This window comes from Balaenoptera physalus, assembly GCF_965194825.1.
Source record: "Balaenoptera physalus genome assembly, chromosome: 9".
Lineage (NCBI taxonomy): Eukaryota > Metazoa > Chordata > Mammalia > Artiodactyla > Balaenopteridae > Balaenoptera > Balaenoptera physalus.
Genome location: NC_138888.1, coordinates 53397387 through 53417261, shown reverse-complemented (window position 1 = coordinate 53417261; position 19875 = coordinate 53397387). Strand labels below are relative to the sequence as shown.

Below are 19875 nucleotides of genomic sequence, written 5' to 3'. Positions count from 1 at the left end.
CTCTGACCCAGAAGCCATATTAATACCCACGACCCCACCCCCCCCGTCAGAGCTGATTGGGCAAGAGGCGGATACAGCTCTCAAGCTGGACCAATCAGATGCTCTTTCTTGAGAATTTTAAACTAGTGCCAAAAGAGAGTGGTCTTTGGGGACTTCCCTGGAGGTCCAGTGGTTAAATCTCTGTGCTTCCAACGCAAGGGGTGCAAGTTCAATCCCTGGTCAGGGAACTAAGATCCCACATGCCGTGCTGTCAAAAAAAAAAAAAAGAGAGAGAGAGAGTGGTCTTTGTTTCTTTGCTGGTTGGCCCTGTGAAAGTGGAAATTTGGGATCCTGGGTCAGCTCTGTTTTCTTTACCCTGTGTATGGGGGGCAAGGGGAAGGACAAGGGGGGGGTTAAGGTATAAATGAGAGAACTGAAGAGGATGGATAGCTTTTTTTAAAGGGGAGGTGGGTGATGAGAGATGGACCAAGAATCCTAAAGCCTTCCAGGCCTCAGCCCCAGCCCTTTGCAGAGGCCTGGTCCTTGGGTCTCATGAGAGCCTCTGCTGAGTCTTTATAATAAATTGACCTTTTTGGCTTAAATTAGTTTCAGTTGTTTTCTATTACTTGTAATCAAAGACCCTCACTTATCTATTCAATTTACTTCTTCCCAGCCATTCAAAAGAACTGCAGGGCTGTCAGGGACCCCTATTAACCCGAGAATGAGTTAAATTCTTTCCCTAACAAGAGATAGGAAATTCTCCACTTCCAAAGTCAGTTGGCTTCAGAGAGCTCAACAATGGAGTGGATATTTAGCTGCTTGCTAGGTTTATGTCAACAAGGTATAAAGTAGGTATGCTAGTTTTATCTCGAGTTATTTTGACCAGCTCTTAGAAATGACTGAAGAATTTTGCTCTTAACTTCCTAAAAACAGGTGCTTGATAAAGACACCCCCCCCCATTATCCTCAGGTGATCAGGAGGGTAACCACAAATAAGTGAATTTTACAGATAATCCCCAAACCTTATCTACACTCTTATCTTGGGCAATAGCTTCCTCTTCTGCCTTTTAGCAGAGCTGTTGACAAGAAGCAAATGGACTGTGGCAAGGTGGAGTTTTTCTCTCCTTCTATTTCCCTTGCACACCTCCAGTGGAGATGCTAAGGGACAATGACAAGGACAGAAAGACAGGTGGCAGGAGAGCAAAGAAAAGAAACAAAGCCGGGACGGTTTGAGCACTGGCAAGACAGCTTCCAGGAGTTGTCTTAAAGGAGTTGGGGGCTTTGGGGACATAGGTCACCGAGGATGGGGAAGGGAAGCACAATCACATGGGGGCGGGAGGGGGAGTCCTTGCTCCACATTTCACAAAACACCTTTCCCAAGCTGGCACCGCTGCATTTACAAGACAACACACTCCTTGCAGGTATTTGAGATTCTGAAGACGTGGCCCTCACTAAGTGGAAGGGAAGCCCACTTGCCTCCTAAGTGTGGTTTTGCTTAAAATCTTCTATCCGTCGGTACAGCTCCTACAAAGGCATCAGAGATTTTACTCTAGCCTCTGCCAAGTGGTGAAGCCAAGCGCACCCCGTCTCACTCTAGAGGTAGCCATTCAGCTTTGATGTGTAATTTGAGGCAAGCTATCTTCTGCCGCCCCTTTCTTTTTTCACTGAAAACCACTGTGTCGCCACAAAGCTCAAGTTCAGAGGGGAGGATGGCTTCCCAGCAGCGCCATCTTACAACAGGGGAAAAAGACTCCGTTGCTTAAACCTCAGCCCACTGAATCAGATCATCCTTTGCTGTGATGTTACAACTGTAACGTTTCAAACTAGCTCTCAGAAGCTGTTAGGTATTCCTTGCTGAGACCTTGAATTTGGTGGGCACTACCACTACATGAGATTGCCAGCAGAGGAGGGCAGCGGTGTTTCATTATTCATGGAAACATGCTGCTCATGTGCTTCGGTTTGAGCTTTTGATGAACAGAAAATGTGCTCTTTACATTTTCCTTTTTGTGAAATCCTGACACAGCATTTCTGGTTTCAAAGGAAGCTGTCTAAAGACCAGCAAAAATCCCACAGAACGAGACCACCTTAAAAATCAAGTTTACTGGCTAAATGGGATTAAGCTAGAGTTGTGTTTTAAAAAGAATAAACCAGAAAAAAACAAATCTTTGCTGCATGGTGCCCACTTCCATCTACACAGCTCTGAAGTCCAGATGCACGCTGTCACTGGAGCATCTCTGGAGAGAGCGTGGGAAGTTAAAAGTCAGTGTTTTTGATTAATTAATAATCATCCTCAGCTGTGTTGGCAAATGATAAAAACAAATTGTCTGCCTTTAAAGTAAGGGTGGAAGACGTGTGCTTACCCAGAACTGAGGGGGAAGGAGGAAGAGCCCTGCTGGCCTAGTCGGCCCTCGGCTGGTCTGGTAATGGCTGAACAAAAACGACGTTGTGTGTCTCTTACCCCGTGCGGTCATGATAACCACCACAGCTCGGGCAGTCAGTCAGGGAGGTGGCTGGAGGAAGCCAGTGTCTAAGGAATGGCCCAAAGGGCTACCCAGTTGTCTTCTAGAACAACCCAACTGAGCATGTGCGGAAATAACTGTTTCACCATGTTTGTCATTGTGAGGCGCGAGTCAGCAGGCTCCAGCTGAGTGAGTGTCCACGTGCGTGCATGCGTGTGTGTGTGTGTGTGTACCAGGATGAGGTGAAGTTTCACTGGTAGTTTAGAGGAGAGATGCAAAGACCCCCCTCCTTTTAAATTTGCCACCTACAAGTTAAACAGTGACTCCACATCTTTCTTTCTTGAAGACTCTGACTGCAGCTGGGCGCCATCTTCCTCCCTCCTGAACCTGTAGTTCTCGAGCCACACTTCTCTTACAGGACTTACCATTTGTCTCTTGGTAACGCAGTCATTCCTACTTCCTCAAATGTAGTGACGTTTGCCTTTGGGGCAGCACCTGGGACAGATTATTGGGTAGAGGAGACATACAATACATCTTAAATATTGGACTGAGTGGAGGAAGGCGGGACTGATGGATGGACCTGTGCTGGATGCTATGTTCATTTCGTGGCTCTGTTGGTGGAATTTCTATCTTCCCCAGTGACTGCGACATTCTCTCCTTCCTTCTGTCTCTACTGCCAGAGCCATGATGCAGGCTCTGATTAACTTTTACCTCTTCCCCTCTCATGGTCTGCAAATAATCCCCATCTCCTAGCTGCCTTTACTTTAATCCATCTTACATACTCAGTCCACCTTGATTCTATCCCGCCCCAGCCTCCAAATTTTCCATGGTCCCTAATTCCTCACCAAATCACCCAAACACACTACACCTGATGATTCAAGAGCCTTCACACACTGGGGACCCAGAATACTGTTTCTATCCTAACTCACACTACCCCTGATGTGTCAGATGTCCAACACACTATTTCTCTAAAAATTCACTCAATTTCCTATTTCCATCCCTAAAGTAAAACACCACTCAGCCTTCAGGGCTCAGGTCCAATGTCACTTCCTCTAATAAGTTTTTGATTTCCCATACCGGATGTGATTTCCCTTGCCTTGATCTTCTTTGTATTAGACTCTTTCAGTGATTGTCCAATTACTATATTAGAAGCCCCTGAGGGCAAGAAGGCCAAGTTCATCTTTGCCTGGGAGCTGGCAGCAGAGTGCTGAGAACCAAGAATCCCCCTTATTGCTGAATTATGTTCAGAGGGAACCAGGTGGCCAGGCTCTCCTGCTGGAAGTCTACAGTCTAAGGCTGACATCAACACAAGTGTGGCTGTAGCTACTGACCTGAGACTCTGGTGCCAGGATAAATGTGGAAAATCCACAACTCCAACACAATTAAATATTTACCTGTATTAGTTTTCTATGGCTCCATAACAAATTACCACCAATTTACCAGCTGAAAACAATACCCATTTATTATTTCACAGTTAAATTCTATAAATCAGAAGGCTGGCACAGCATGCCTGGGCTTCTGCTCAGAGTAACACAATGTTGAAATCAAGGTGTTGGCTCAGCTGAACTCTTGTCTGGAGGCTCTGGGGAAACAGGGCACTTTTAGCACTTTCTTGTTGATAGTAGAATTTAGTTCCTTGTGGTTATAGGACTGAGGTCCCTGTTATGATTAGGTCAGGGCCACTGGGATAATCTCCCTTAAGGTCAAATGTGCCATAAAACGTATCTAATCACACAGGTAAAATCCATCATATTCACAGGGTGTGCACGCAAGTGGGGAAACAGGCAATCTTGGGTCATTTTAGAATTCTGCCTATCACATCACCTTAAATAAAAATTTGAGATACTGGTGAGAGATCTGAGGCCAAATCAGATTTGGGGGCAAATGGCAGCTGGAGAGACCACCATGTTTCTTCAGGCAGTACAGGAAGACATTGCAGAGAAGGAAAAACAGGAGTTCTTGAAGAGTTGGGAGGGGCCTAGAATTCCTGAAAGAGCCTTGATGGTACAGGAAGAGGAGGGCTTTCCAGGCAGAGAAAGGGATGAGGAAGAGGATGCAGGGAGTGGCTGAAGGAACCAGAGAGACCAGTGTGGGTGACAGAAGCGGTAAGGGAAGGAAACAAGCCTGGGAGCCCCAGGTCAGGGCTGTGTTTCTGAGCCACACTGTGTGGGGAAGTTGCCACCACGGCCAAGGCCGAGGGCACGGGGACCACTTGGTGGATGTGCTGGAGTGAGTGGGGAGGCCAACTGGGACGAGTCTGTAAGAGGCCATTTGGAGCTGGACAACCCGCGAGACGGCCAAGGGGCGGCGTGAAGGGAGACTGAGGAAGGCAGGGCCTCAGGCTGTTGAGCAAACCTGAGGAGAACAGAGAGTGTTAGGGCAGGGTTCACGGAATGAGTGTCACAAAGAACTCTTGCTATGGATAAAGCAGGAGACATCTTCTCTGAGACCACAGAGGCCGAGGCAGAGCCGAATGCTGGCCCAGAAGGCACAAAATTTGTGTCCTGGGCCCAGTTTACTGCTGACTCACCCTGTGGCAGTGGGTGCCTTACTTGCTCTTTCAATGCCTTTGTTTCCTGATCTATAAAGTGGAGACTAATGACAGCCCTGTCCTGCTCGGTCTAGTTAGTGCACAGAGATCACTTTCCAGTCACTGGCTGCCAGGAACATGCCTTTCCCATCCCAGGGCTCCGCGTTTGGCCTCTGCTAGTGAGTCGAGTGCACAATTCCGTGCCGAGGGAGCACAGCACAGGCGAAGCTTGGCTGGTTATGTCCGCCCCTGGGTCAGGCTGGTTCAGACCACCTCCTAGCTGGGCCCTGAGCCGAAGGAGGAGATTCACCTCCAAATCCGGTGTACGTCAGATGGCAAGTATTGTTCAGGAGACTCGCTTTAAGCTGTATAATCATCTCCTGTTAGATTCCTTTCGGGAGGAACTCTCCTTCTAGAGATCCCAGGGCCGAGAAGTCTGTATATGCCTCATTTAAAGCACCATTCACTTTCAAACCGTGTCACTCACGTTGTCAGGTGAAGCCCAAATGTCACTGCTGAAAACGTTGCTGAACTGTGAGACTGCCAAAAAATCTTTGAAACGAGAGCCAAGCACTAGCCTCCGCCCCGTATACCCCGCAGACATGCTCCGGGTGGTAGGAGAGGCAGTACGAAGCCTCTGTGGGCAGAAGTCCATTCCTACGACGGGCCCAGATCAAGTCTTAAACACTCAAGACAATAGCAGGCAGTCACTGACATGTCTTAGAATTTTCTGGCCCTAAAAAAAAGTGCTTTGAAAGAGCTGGGTTGCCTTTTCAAGGACTTTGAGGAGCAGGCAGAAATGTGAACTGAGGAGAAACCCAAAGTGAAAGGGTTCGTCCACAGCTGCCACTTCCCAAGAAAACCCAGGACAAAGTGCCTGGCGGGGGTGGGGTGGGGTGGTTTGCTCCTGCCTGCTGGGTACAAAGTCAGCGGCTCCTATAGTCCAGAGCAGGAAGATCCTCCCGTGATGCACATGTCATGTGGCCTGAAGGTCTCCACTGCTGACAGTGTCCCCCTCAGGACTGGGTCTTCTCCATGTGGGGTCTCAGTCAGGCCAAGCAGTTGGGCAGTGGGGTCCCAACATGAGACTGCTCGCTGTGGGCCCACCTGCCCCCCAACTCCCAGGACGGACCCAGGGCCTGCGGGCTATCCTAGGAAGTATTGGTTGGCCTGGATCAGATCCAGAATCTTCTGGAGTTTCTAGATAGATAGGCCTGTTTTGATCCAGAGCCCAAAGTCTCCTGTAGAGTCTTGAGGTGCGACCAGAGCTTATGTTAGCAATGATCTTCCTCTGGCCTCTCTACCCAACCTGGAAGTTTCTTTCAGTCTTTTTCTAGAATTGAGCAATGTCTGGCCATATCTTCAATTCCAAGTGGCTTTGTCTGCAATAATTCTTGGTGCCTATTTTTGTTTCTGAACATACTACCTTTAACATCTCAAACCCCACCCTGTCCCTGTTCTGTGAGTAGCAGGAATTAGCCCTTTAAGAAAGGTCCTTCTGGGGCTTCCCTGGTGGTGCAGTGGTTAAGAATCCGCCTGCCAATGCAGGGGACATGGGTTAGAGCCCTGGTCTGGGAGGATCCCACATGCCGTGGAGCAACTAGGCCCATGCGCCACAACTACTGAGGCTGCGCTCTAGAGCCCACGAGCCACAACTACTGAAGCCCGTGCGCCTGTAGCCTGTGCTCGGCAACAAGAGAAGCACCCACTCGCCACCACTAGAGAAAGCCCGCACGCAGCAACGAAGACCCAACGCAGCCAAAAATAAATAAAATAAATTTATTTTTAAAAAGAAAAAAAAAAAAGAAAGGTCCTTCTGCAGCTTGGGGCTGTGGTTTATTGACTTACTTGACTCTAGGGTTGGTTTATAGGAAAGAATATTCCCAGTAACTCCACCACCAGGGGCTGAGGGACTTTGGAGAAGTCACTGTGTGGCTCTGGACCTCAATTTCCTCATCTAGATAATGAGGAAACTGGAATAGATCAGTGCTAAGGTGCACTGGGCCCTAACGCCCCATCATCTGTGATCTAACCATCTTGGGCTTCCCTGGGGAGCTTCAGTTATTCATTCAACTCATGTTCATTCAGCAACTATCATGCGACAACTCCTATGCTAGATCCTGTGGGGGCTGTTTCAGACCGGAGGGTAAATTTGGTCTCTATTAGTCTATATGGTCAGAAGCAACAGTCCCAGCAAACTTCTTTGATCATACAATCCAGTCCCCACCCCCTGCAAAATTAGAACCTGTATCCCCATCATATTTATATTTATTTGTAAATGTTATACACATATACTTGCAAATATATATAGCAAATATTAGTCATATTATTATTACTAGTAGTACTAGTAAAGCTTAATTCCTTTCTTCATTTTTACATTAAAACATAGATGTGGGTACTTCCCTGGTGGCACAGTGGTTAAGAATCCACCTGCCAATGCAGGGGACACAGGTTTGGGCCCTGGTCCGGGAGGATCCTACGTGCCGCAGAGCAACTGAGCCCGTGCGCCACAACTACTGAGCCTGCGCTCTAGAGCCCGCGAGCCACAACTACTGAGCCCACATGCCGCAGCTACTGAGGCCCGTGTGCCTGGAGCCCGTGCTCCTCAACAAGAGAGGCCACCGCAATGAGAAGCCTGCGCGCCGCAGGGAAGAGTGACCCTCGCTCGCTGCAACTAGAGAAAGCCCACGCCCAGCAGCGAAGACCCAACGCAGCTAAAAATAAGTAAATAAATTTATTAAAAAAACAAAACAAAACATAGATGTAAACAGAAGTTAAAATATTCTTTTTGCACTTCAGTGGATCATCCGTGTACTCCACAGGCCTAGAGTAGAAGGCCTCAAAAGTCCAGCTCTGTGAACTTTCAAGATCAATTGAAAAAGATATCCAAGATACCTGGTATGGGTAACGTTATACATTTAGTTCTAAAATAAGACGGTCAGAAAGGAGATTGGCACACGTTGGCTGATACCAACTAAAGCTAAGGTTCTATAAAAATAGTTCTTTAAAAATAGAGGTATATGACCCAGCAATTCCACTCCTGGGCATATATCTGGAGAAAACTATAATTTGAGAAGATACACGCACCCCAACATTCATAGCAGCATCACTTACAATAGCCAAGACATGAAAGCAACCTAAATGTGTCCATTGACAGATGAACGGATAAAGAAGATGTGGTATAAGTACAATGGAATACTACTCAGCTATAAAAAAGAATAAAATTTTGCCATTTGCAGCAACATGGATGTAACTAGAGATAATCATACTAAGGGAAGTACATCAGAAAGAGTAAGACAAATACCATATGATATCACTTATATGTGGAATCTAAAATATGACACAAATGAACTTATTTATGAAGCAGAAACAGACTCACAGACATAGAAAACAAACTTGTGGTTATCAAAGGGGAAAGGGGGTGGAAGAGGGATAAATTAGGAGTTTGGGATTAGCAGATACAAACTATTATATATAAAATAGGTAAACAACAAGGTCCTATTATATAGCACAGGGAACTATATTCAATATTCTATAATAAACCATAATGGAAGAGAAAAAAATAATAAAATACAGTTTAAAAAATTGCATTCTTTGGTCCTGTTTGGCAAAATTCCTATTATCTTTTCCCTTTATCTTGGCCAGGCCTTACTTAATGCCAAAAGGGTCCATAAATATTAAATGCATTCTCAGCACCATACCAGGTAATATGGGTGACTATAAAAGATCTCTGAATACAGATGTCCATCTTGAGTTTAGCTGTATTTGCTTTCTTGCCTGTGTCATAGGTGAGATGCATCCATGGGTGGGCTTTAACCACTAGTACCAGGATTTGGGCTGCATTGCCTTTCTGGGACTTAAGACCTGTCTCACTCCTTTCTTCAACCAGCCTGTTCAGCCTGGCTTTCGAGCTTGGCTCACACAGCAGCAGCAGAAAGGCATCAAGGGGAGGTCAGGCTGGGGAAAGGTGCTGCAGATGCCGAGGTAGCTGTGGAGCTCAGGGTGTTAATCACTTTCACTCAGGCGCCGCTGCTCCGGCTGCTGCAGGCTCCCCCCATGCTGCCGGCAGAGGGTCCATGCAGCAAACCAGCAGGAAATAGAATGGTCAGGAGAAAGCATAAGAAAGAAACATATCCTTTCTCAGACAGGAGCTTTTATTTCCACCCCAGTCCACAGCTTCAAAGGGCAGCTGCCTCACAAGGAGAGTGTTTGACCAAATTCAGTTTGCATGTTTGAAATAAGAAGACCGCTTTCTTGATCTCTGAAACTGAGTCCTAGAAGGCCCCGTTCCCAGCATCCTTGCCGTCCCCTTCCCCTCCTACTCCGTCAGCTTACTCCAGCTGTGCTGGTTGACCCTCCGGGAAGGGAAGTGTGGCCAAGAAACTGCAGACCTGTCCTCCACTTGGGCAATTTTGCAAACCTTTGTATAAGGGCAAATTGCACAAGGCTGCATGGGTGAGATGGAGGGAAGAAAAAGGGAAGAGCATTTTCTGCTTATGGCCGGGACCCTGTTATTCATTGGCTTGGGTGTTTCAGCTGAGTTTTGTGGATTAGGAGGCCAAGTCATGTCAGTACAAGAAACCTCCTGGGTCTCTGTCACATGTGCTACCCCACCTCTTCCCCGCAGCCCAGACCATTCCTTTCAGAGAACCCTCCCTGTTTCGCGCTTTCACAGAGCGAAGCTGTTCTGAGTCTTGGGGTCACACCCAACTCACACAACCCAGCAGAAGCTGAGGAGAGGTCTGGGGTCCTTCTCTGTGGCCTCCATCTTCAGCCCTGCCCCTGCTTCCGCAGACGGGCATGAAGCAGGGCTCACAGTAAGAGTTGGTGCTGGTGTCTGGCCGTGGCAGAGCTTCCATCCTGCCGGATTGGCTCAGGGAAGGGATGCTGGGCAAACGAAAGCTGGGGCGGCTGTGTAATGTGGGAGATGGCGAGGGCCATGTTCCCAAACTATAAGTCATGATGACAGTGTTAAAAAGGGCTGGTGGGCGGGGGAAAGTGAAAGAAAAAGAACAGGGGGAACAGAAACCAAAGCGAGGCACACAGAAGGGTCGAGCAGGAGTAATGGCCAATGCACGAACAGAGGCCAGGAAATGGGACAGGCCTGCAAGAGAATCAGGGAAAGGCAGGATAAGACTGTGGGTAGGAGGAGAGAGATTAAACCAAGGAAAACACAATGAGACACGAACGGGAGATGTGATCATTTGTTGGAGGAAATGGCAGGTAATTTGCCAACACGTACACCAACAGAGGGTGTTGGAGGCCTGGTCCGAGGACGCCCCTGGGTGTATCACCTTCAAAGCCCCAAATACAGGACAGATCAGCCCTGACGATGAAATCTACGTCTCTGCTTGCTTAAGGCCTAGTGAGACACTTAGGAGAAAAGAAAGAGGCTATAAGCAGAGGGAAAGGATCAGGGAGATCCATAGATGCAGTCACAGCCCTTCCACAAGTTAATCCCCAGGCAGACCTGCCCAGGGTCTTGCAGGTGATGCAAAGAAATAGAAACAATGGCGTTTGGCCTCAAGAAATTCACAATCTGAGAGAAGGGACAAGATGTACATATGCGAAGCAATAAATACCAGCAATATTAGTGGGACTGCTCAGGTGAACACAGTAAAGAATATTGGTTGAAAGAAACAAAGAATGAATTAAGATAAAGAAATGAACTACAGAAAGGCTTTCTTGACAATGTTCCCATGTGGAAATTTTTTAAAATGCGGGAATTAAGTGATATGATGTTGGTTGAACTGGATGAAACATTTAAAACTGGGCCAAGAAGGTGACCGGGGCTTGACTACAGCATAGCACAGGCTCCGAATCAAAGCAAAGAACAGGAGGCATAACTGCCCAATGAGGTACTCCAGGTGAGTTGGATCTATGTAACATGAAATTCAATTCAATATTCAACATTTTAAAAAACATTGGTGCCCTAGGAGTCATATTTAGCATTAAAAGGCAACAAGAAAAGATTGGTGAGATGGCCCTAGAGGAGGCCAGCTTTCTAGCATGGAAGCAAGACTTGCCCTAGTCTGAGACAAACTGCTGGAAGACAAACTGAGATCAAGATCAAATGAATAACTGAGGTTGGGGGGAGACCCAGTAGGTGGGTTGTATACGTGTGAGTCAAAGAGGCAAGGTCATTTAACTTGCAATTGAGAAAAAAGGATAGTGAAGGTAATGATAATTACAACAACAAACATTTATCAAGAGAAAAACTATGTGCCAGGTGCTGGTCTAAACACTTTACATGCATTCGTTTACATGATCCTCACTACCACCCGTGAGGGATTTTATTATTATTATTATTATTATTATTATTATTATTATTATTATTTGCATTTTATATGTGAGGAAACTCAGACACAGAGAGATCAAGCAATTACACAGTAGAGGTTAGCTCAGGACTCTAATTAAATTCCACAACACTCTCTCTCTGAAGCCATGGAAAATTCAATGTCTCTGTTTCCTCATCTGTAAACTTTTGTTATCTAACCTGCTTATAGAGACACTGTAGATGATAAAGCCTCTGTGAGGAGACTGGCTGTGGTGTCATTATGAGAGTATTAGCATTACTAGGAAGGTCATGCTTTTTCTAGGAATGCTAAATATATGCTCACTTTTTCATGTGAATACCACAAGGCCTTGAAGAAGTTTACAGAGGCTCATCAATAAAACCCCCTCCTCTGTGTTCACAGTAGACATTAATGCCAAGCGAGTCTTCTCTCAAAAGGTGAAAGGTCTCTTTCTGACACCCCTTTACAATTCTTATAATGTTTGGGGGTTGGGACTCGGTTTCCCACTGAGAAGAGCGGCCAGGTTTTTGTCCTCGCAGGAGCCTCTCCCACAAGGCCCAACCAGAGGACCACGCCATCTTAGAAATAGGGTTTTGAGCCTGAAGAGGCAGCAGATAGAGAAACAGATAGCAAATACATCTGTTTTTACAAGAGCCTGTTGTTCTCTGTACTAACTGCTATAAAAACGACATGAAACTAGCCACACATTAGTTTTGGTTCTCGTGACTAAATCAAGGAATGGCATGATGGTGCTGTGTCATTAGAAATGAAACCATTTCTTAAACAAGAGAATAGGGCCGACATTTTAATAACCTGAACGATTTCATAGAAAAATCAAAGCTGAAACTTCAACACCCCATCCCTGAACACCTGCTGCTTAAGTTTGGTTCTGAACCAGTGAAACTTCTTTCTCGCCATGAAGACACGAGATGGGCCCTGACTTGCCCAACACTTGGTGGCCAGGGAAGCCTTCCTTCCACCTGCTGTCCTACTAGGCTGAAACGTGGGCTCAATCTTGGCTTCTACAGGACTGACTGTAATTGCCACTTTGAGAAAATACAAAAAGTACCTCATATTTTATTTTTATTTTTTCAAATATATAACCTGATATATTTTGAGATATATATATATATGACATATTTAGATATATGAATTTTACCCTCCCTGAGGTATTTTCATCCACATCTTTTCAGATAAAGAAACTGAGACCTGAAGAGGTTAAGTCACTCACCTAGAAGCAGGCAGAACTGGGGTTCTGAACAAAGGTTTCCTTATCTATACCTGCACTGCCTCCAGTTTGGCCTTTATCACGATAATAATGATGTTGATGTAGTAAACATACGTAGGTTGCCTCCCTAACGTCCCTCTCCCCCCCTTTTCCTGCCACAGCACCCACATTTTGCCTTGAGGGCACCACCCCCTCACTGTCTCCCCTTTCTCTAACTGCTGGATACATCCGGCTCCCAGGGGTAGCCCTGATGTGCTTAAGCCAGAGAGTATCCATCACCTGGCCATGGTGATTGGCTCAGGGGTGGGCATACAGCCCGATTCAGGCCAGTGGGATTTGAGGAAATGTTTCCTAGGGCTTCTGGAAAAAAAGCTTCCTCAGCCCTCTGTGGGTTTACCAGAGGGGACAATCCCCCTTCTCCTGGATGGTGTACTGGAGAATACAAGGTTCAAAATTCCCTCAGCCATTTGCGCCACCAAGAGAAGTGCCAGCCTGAGGATGAAGCCGACACACAGAAGAGGCAGTGCTCTACACAAAACGGACATGGAGCTGGTATCGTGAGGAAGGTTTAAATTCTAGACTGCGTGCTGGAGTTTTCAGGCCATAAGCTAACACAACCCCTTTGTTTGCTTAAGCCAGTCTGAGTTTGTTATTCTGTCATATGAAAATTCTTAACCAATGCAAACACCACTGGCATCACTCCCAGTAACATCTGATGGTTGCTTTGGCTTCTCAGTCAAGAGCATGAAACCCATTTGACCAAAAGGACCAATCCTTCAAAATTAACCAGCATTTCTGGAGCACGCCCATCTCTGGTGCCCGACTTTCCAGAGAGGACTCACATTTTTCTGTTCCTGGGGTCCGGCTCCTCCTGTTTTCTGCTCCATGTTGGCTCTGTCTAGGCCTGTCCTCGTCCCAGTTCCTCCACAGTGACAGGAGGTGGCTGTCTTCTGCTGAGGAAGCCAGCGGCCAAGTGGGCAGCCAGCTGCAGACCTCAGGCATCAGCACTGTCAAGAAAAGGAGGATCAAGAAAGGATTTGGCCACAATATATTTTAATATGACATAAAATCGGGTGGGAGAAGGGTCTTTGGCACATAGCTATACACGATTACCCGCCCCCGCCCCCCGCCAGCTCCCTGTCAGAATGCTAAAACGCCAGGAATTTTGGTGCCCCTGTGAGGATCTTTATTTGCTAGTGATTGGCGCTCACAGAATTTCAGAGATTTGGCATCAAAGATTATAAAATCTGTGGGTCTGAAAACCTGTGCTAAGAACTGGTTTTTGTGATTCTACTCAATCTCAGTTTCTCTTGAAAAATTCTGTTATTTCCACTTTTGGCCACTATGACTAAGCACAGAGGTAGAAACACAGTCTAAACAGTTGAAGGATCCTGTAACTACCCAAAGTAGCCCAACAACAGAGAAAGAAAGCAAACGTGAGCACTGGCGGGGTGCAGTGTGTGAGGGAGGGCTCTCACTCTCCCCGTCCACTTCCCCCAGACCCAATCTATCAGCAAGACTTGCTGGTTCCCAAACATGTCTTGACTCAACCACGTCTCTCCGTCTTTACTACAGTCATGTAACTTATTCATTCAACACGTATACATTGAAGGTCTTCTGTGTTCCAGGCATTGTTCTAGTGGCTGGGAGTACAAGACTGACGATGGAATGTGAACACACGTCCTAGTGACTCTTCTTGCTTGGGCCTCCCTCTGTACGACCCTTCTCGCTGACTGGCTCCGGCTTCCTCATTTGCCCTCTCCTTCCATTCTCCACATAGGAGCCTAAAAGATCTTCTTAAATATCAACACTTCCCCATTTGCAACCCTCCAATGACTTCCCATTGCTCCTTAATTAAAATACCAAGGCTTCCTGGGCCCTGGCCCTGTTCGAGGGCTGCGCACCTTCCTACATTTACAGCCTCTTCTCACATCCTAGGTTCACTCCCCACAGCCACACTGGCCTCCTTTCAGGTCCTCAAGTATGTTACGGCTTTTTCTCTTTTCAGAGCTTTCAATCTGCCTTTATTTCCTCCTAAAACAGTTGCTTTCAACTTTTTTTTTTGACAATACTCCCCAGTAAGAAATATTTTATACCATGAACCAGTAAATACATCAACCTATAAATAAAGGCAACATTAGTTTTACATGATACTTCTGGTATGTTCTGTCCTTTTTTTAAAAAGCTAGCCATGACCCACTAACCTGCAGTTTTCGAAAACACTCCTCCCTCTGCTCTTCGAATGGCTGAATCGTTCTCGTCAACTTTCTATCTAAATGTTAGCTACCCATGGGGGGCTTCTCCGGCCACCTGATGCAACCCAGGTCCCTGACTTAGGTTATTTTTCATCTGAGGGCCATGTCCCTTCCCTTTGAAGCATGTATCAAAGTTATAATTACGTATGTCTTCGTTGAGACTTGCTCATTGTCTGTCTCGCAGGCCACATCACTAGCTTTTAAAGGCAGGGACTTGTATGCTCTGTTCCCCACTGTATATCCTGCATCTGGTTCAATGATCAGCATGAGAGAAGAATATACCTACGTATTCCTTGACTGGCTGACTGAGTGGGTGGGTAAGTGATGCTGAGGTCTGGATTGAAAAATAGGCCTCCCCAATAAAAGGAACCGGGGTTCCTTGGAGAAATGGCTGATTCTAAGGCTGGGGAAGGAAATATACAGTAGTGCCAGAAAGTAAAGAAATACTCAAAAAAGAAAAGGATGGAGCATGTCAAAGGGACACAGGAGCCAACCTAAAAAGAACTCCCAATGGCCAAAATTGGAACAATTTGAGCAGCAAAATAAATAGCCTAATATCAGATTATAACCCAAATCTTTAAATAAATATGCATGAGAGTCCATACTGATATAAGTGGTTGACTAAATAAATAAACAAAGAGGGGGAGAGTTACTTCTTTCTTACAGAAGAATTTAAATGACTTACATAAATACTACCCTCCAGGAGGTGGAGCTTAATTCTCCCTACCCCCTACCCCCTTGAGGGGAGGGGGAAGGCACTTAGTGACTTGATTCCAAGCAACAGAGTAGGTAAAAGGGGAACAGGGTCACCTTCAGTGAGGAAAGCTGGCAAACAGTACCTTGGCCAGGTGTTCAAGATTGATTTTACTGTCCCGTCATGTGGATGGCATGTACCCCCGACAAGATGTGAGAAGGGCACTTCACCTCTGCTGGCTTCCTCCAATAGCCCACAACCCCAGTGCAACCATAAAAAAAGCATCAGGGAAACCCAACTAGAGGGGCATTCTACAAAATACCTAACTAGAACTCTTCAAATCTGTCAAAACTCCATGAGAAACAAGACTAGAAACTATCACAGACCAGAGGGATTAAGGAGACACAACAACCACTTGTGGTGTGGCATCCTAGATGAGACCCTGGAACCGATAAAGGATATCAATGGAAAAGCTAAGGAAATCTGAATAAGATATAGACTTTAGTTAATAACAACGTATCAATATTGGTTCATTAACTGTGACAAATATACCATTGTAATCTCAGATGCTAACGACAGGAGGAGCTGGCTGAGGGGTATACGGGAACTCTGTACTTTATCTTTGCAACTATTCTGTGAATAAAAAACTGTTTTAAAATTAAAAACTTACTTTAAAAAAAGTTCAGCCTTAATGCCAAGAGCCGGGCCTTCATTCAGTCAATTTTATGGAGTCCCCACAAAGAGCTTCCAACCCTGCTGGCCACAAAGAAGACACTTAGACACATGGGAGATGAATAGATGCATATACACAGGCAAGGCATCCAGGGTGATGAAACGAAGAGCAGAGCATGCAGGTTTGCAGGTTGACTAGAGAGGGTAGGCGTGTGTGTGTGTGTGTGTGTGTGTGTGTGTGTGTGTGTGTGTGTGTGTGTGTGTGTGTGTGTGTGTGTGCGCGCGCGCGCGCGCGCACATGCGTGGGGGGGGGGTGGAGCTGGTAATGAGAGAAAGCAATGACCAGAATGAGGAAGGAAGACAAAGACTGGCTGGCTTTGGTGAGGTGGAGCCAGCTATTCCCCACTGGAATGTAAGCTCCCCGAAGGCAAGAACCTTGTCTCTCTTCTCATACCCCTAGGAGCAGAACTGTGCCTGGAACACAGTAAATGTTCATAAATGTGTATTGAATAGATGAGAGACTAGATAAACAGACAAAGTCCTGCTGGAACTCCACTTGAAGTCCAGAACCAATACTGTCATGTGAGGTCTCCCAGGTGCCCACTGGATTTGCATTTTGTACATGGTGATGATTGTTCTGCATCAGCAGAGGTCTTCTGGAAAGCATGCAGATGTTAGCATTGGTTTGGAATGGCTCTACTATTCACCCACAGGCATGGAAGTGCCTTGGAGCATTTCTTGATGGTATTAACCGGTAGGTCTGCTGATACGCAGGAGTGAATGGCATCTCCTCTTTGCTCTGTTCTAGCGTCCTGTTAAACCCAGCAGGGGCTCCTAGAATTGTAAGAATGGAGAGTTAGCAGGGGCTTCAAGCTTTTGATACGGTCTCTACAAATATAAGGAAACAGTTTAGAGGGATGTTGAATTTCCCTGTAGGCATCTACTGACATTCCTCCTTAAAGGTCCTAAATGCTCAATATAGTCACTTGCATGTAACTTTCTTTATGAAGAAAAATTCAAATTTGGGGAAAATTATGGAAAAATCATACCCTATTATGTAGCTATTAAGAATAGTGCAGACTATATGTATTAATATGAAATATTAAACATACAAAGTAAAGCTGCTTTCTGAAATAGACACAAGACACTGGTTGACAGAGGGGAGTTCTGTGAAGACAGCATGGGAGGCAGGAGACTTTCACTGTACACGCTTGGAACCTTTTGCATTTTTCACGTGTACAAAGTATTACAAATGAAAAGAACTTTAAAAAAAATTTATTTATTTATTTGGCTGAGTCAGGTCTTAGTTGCAGCATGCGGGATCTTTGTTGCAGCATGTGGGATCTTTTGTTGCAGCGCGCGGGCTTCTCTCTAGTTGTGGTGCGTGGGCTCCAGAGCACGCGGGCTCAGTAGTTGTGGCGTGTGGGCTCAGTTGCCCGCAGCATGTGGGATCTTAGTTCCCCGACCAGGGATCAAACCCCCGTCCCCTGCATTGGAAGGCAGATTCTTTTTAATTTTTTTAAATTTTTTTAACATCTTTATTGGAGTATAATTGCTTTACCATGGTGTGTTAGTTTCTGCTTTATAACAAAGTGAATCAGTTATACATATACATATGTTCCCATATCTCTTCCCTCTTGCGTCTCCCTGGAAGGCAGATTCTTAACTACTGGACCACCAGGGAAGTCCTGAAAGAAACTTTTAAAAATGATTCCAGAGGAAGAAAATTTTGAATTTTGTCTTCAGGTTATAATAATCTCCTTTTCCAATCTATGCTTGATTACCTTTGAGCCTCCGCTTTCTGCAGGATCTGACCCATGTCAGGTGACAGGCAGGTTATTCCACCTATCTAGTCCTGGCTTTTAACATCATCTCAAATGAGCTTTTACATGAAGTGACAGAAATATGCTGATGGGATTGAAAGAGGAAGACATTCATCATAGTTTATGCGTTCAAAACTAGGAATTAATAAAAAAAATAAGTCCTATAGTTACTTTGTAAACAGCATGCTTATATTATATTGCAGTTTTCTGTTAAAAAGCATTACGTTGGCTTTTTGGCTCTCTGAGCAGCACCACGGTGGTTGGCAAGAACAAGCACCTTATGAAAGTGGCAAAAAGGGAGCCAAGAAGAAAGTGGTTGACTCATTTTCTAAGAAAGACTGGTATGATGTGAAAGCACTAGCTATGTGTCAATATAAGAAATATTGGGAAAACACTAGTCACAAAAACTCAAGAAACCAAAATCACATCTGATGACCTTACGGATTCTGTTTTTGAAGTGAGCCTTGCTGATCTGCAGAATGATGAAGTTGCATTTAGAAAATTCAAGCTAATTACTGAAGATGTTCAGGGCAAAAAATTGCCTGACTCATCTCCATGGCATGGATCTTACCCGTGACAAAATGTGCTCCATGGTCAAAAAATGGCAGACCAAAAAAAAAAAAAAAAAATGGCAGACCATGGTTGAAGCTCACATTGGTGTCAAGACTACCCATGGTTATTTGCTTCATCTATTCTGTGTGGGTTTTACTAAAAAATGTAACAATCAGATTCGGAAGACCTCTTATGCCCAGCACCAACAGGTCTGCCAAATCCGGAAGAAGATGATGGAAACCATGACCCAAGAGGCGAAGACAAATGACTTGAAAGAAGTGGTCAATAAATTGATTCCAGACAGCATTGGAAAAGACATAGAAAAGGTTTGCCAGTCTACTTATCTGCTCTATGATGTCTTTGCTAGGAAAGTAAAAATGCTGAAGAAGCCCAAGTTTGAATTGGGAAAACTCATGGAGTGTCATGGTGAAGGTAGTAGTTCTGGAAAAGCTGCTGTGGATGAGACAGGTGCTAAAGTCGAACGAGCTGATGGATATGAGCCAGTAGTACAAGAATCTGTTTAAAATTTATACTTTTGGGGCTTCCCTGGTGGCGCAGTGGTTAAGAATCTGCCTGCCAATGCAGGGGACACGGGTTCGAGCCCTGGTCTGGCAAGATCCCACATGCCGCGGAGCAACTAAGCCCGTGAGCCACAACTACTGAGCCTGTGCATCTGGAGCCTGTGCTACGCAACAAGAGAGGCCGTGATAGTGAGAGGCCCGCGCACCGCGATGAAGAGTGGCCCCCACTCGCCGCAACTGGAGAAAGCCCTCGCACAGAAACGAAGACCCAACACAGCCATAAATAAATAAATAAATAAATAAATAAAAATTAAAAAAAAAATTTATACTTTTAATGATGACAAATAAAAGTTCTTATTCGTGAAAAAAAGCATTACTTTGCTAAATGTTAACATTTAAAAAGTATATCTAGACCATTAATAATGAATCATACTAATACCCTAAAAACATTTGTAGAAAAGATTGAGAAGTCCCTTTGAATCAACAAACAGTATATCCCTCAAAAAAATAACTGATCAATAATTCACTACAGGGCTTCCCTGGTGGTGCAGTGGTTAAGAATCCACCTGCCAATGCAGGAGACATGGGTTCGATCCCTGTTCCAGGAAGATCCCACATGCCGCGGGGCAACTAAGCCCGTGCGCCACAACTACTGAGCCTGCGCTCTAGAGCCCGCGAGCCACAACTCCTGAAGCCCACGCGCCTAAAGCCTGTGCTCCACAACGAGAAGCCGCCACAGTGAGAAGCCCACGCACTGCAATGAAGAGTAGCCCCCGCTCGCCGCAACCAGAGAAAAGCCCGTGTGCAGCAACGAAGACCCAACGCAGCCAAAAATAAAATAAATAAAATAAAATAAAATTTAAATAA

At 45.6% G+C, this 19875-nt stretch overlaps 1 long non-coding RNA gene and 1 pseudogene across 2 annotated transcripts in view; one reads left to right on the top strand and one right to left on the bottom strand.

Moving 5' to 3' along the window:
- Nucleotides 1-17623, bottom strand: part of LOC309667177 — a 50073-nt gene extending 32450 nt beyond the window's left edge. Inside the window, exon 1 of the long non-coding RNA XR_014267585.1 lies at nucleotides 13334-17623. This is a non-coding gene — a long non-coding RNA (uncharacterized lncRNA). The remainder of the gene's footprint in view (nucleotides 1-13333) is intronic.
- A 306-nt stretch (nucleotides 17624-17929) lies between these two features.
- Nucleotides 17930-19336, top strand: LOC309667346 (small ribosomal subunit protein eS1 pseudogene; annotated as a pseudogene). Its single transcript has 2 exons — nucleotides 17930-17936; nucleotides 18154-19336. The product of its transcript is annotated as a small ribosomal subunit protein eS1 pseudogene (transcript).
- Nucleotides 19337-19875: the final 539 nt, after the last annotated feature.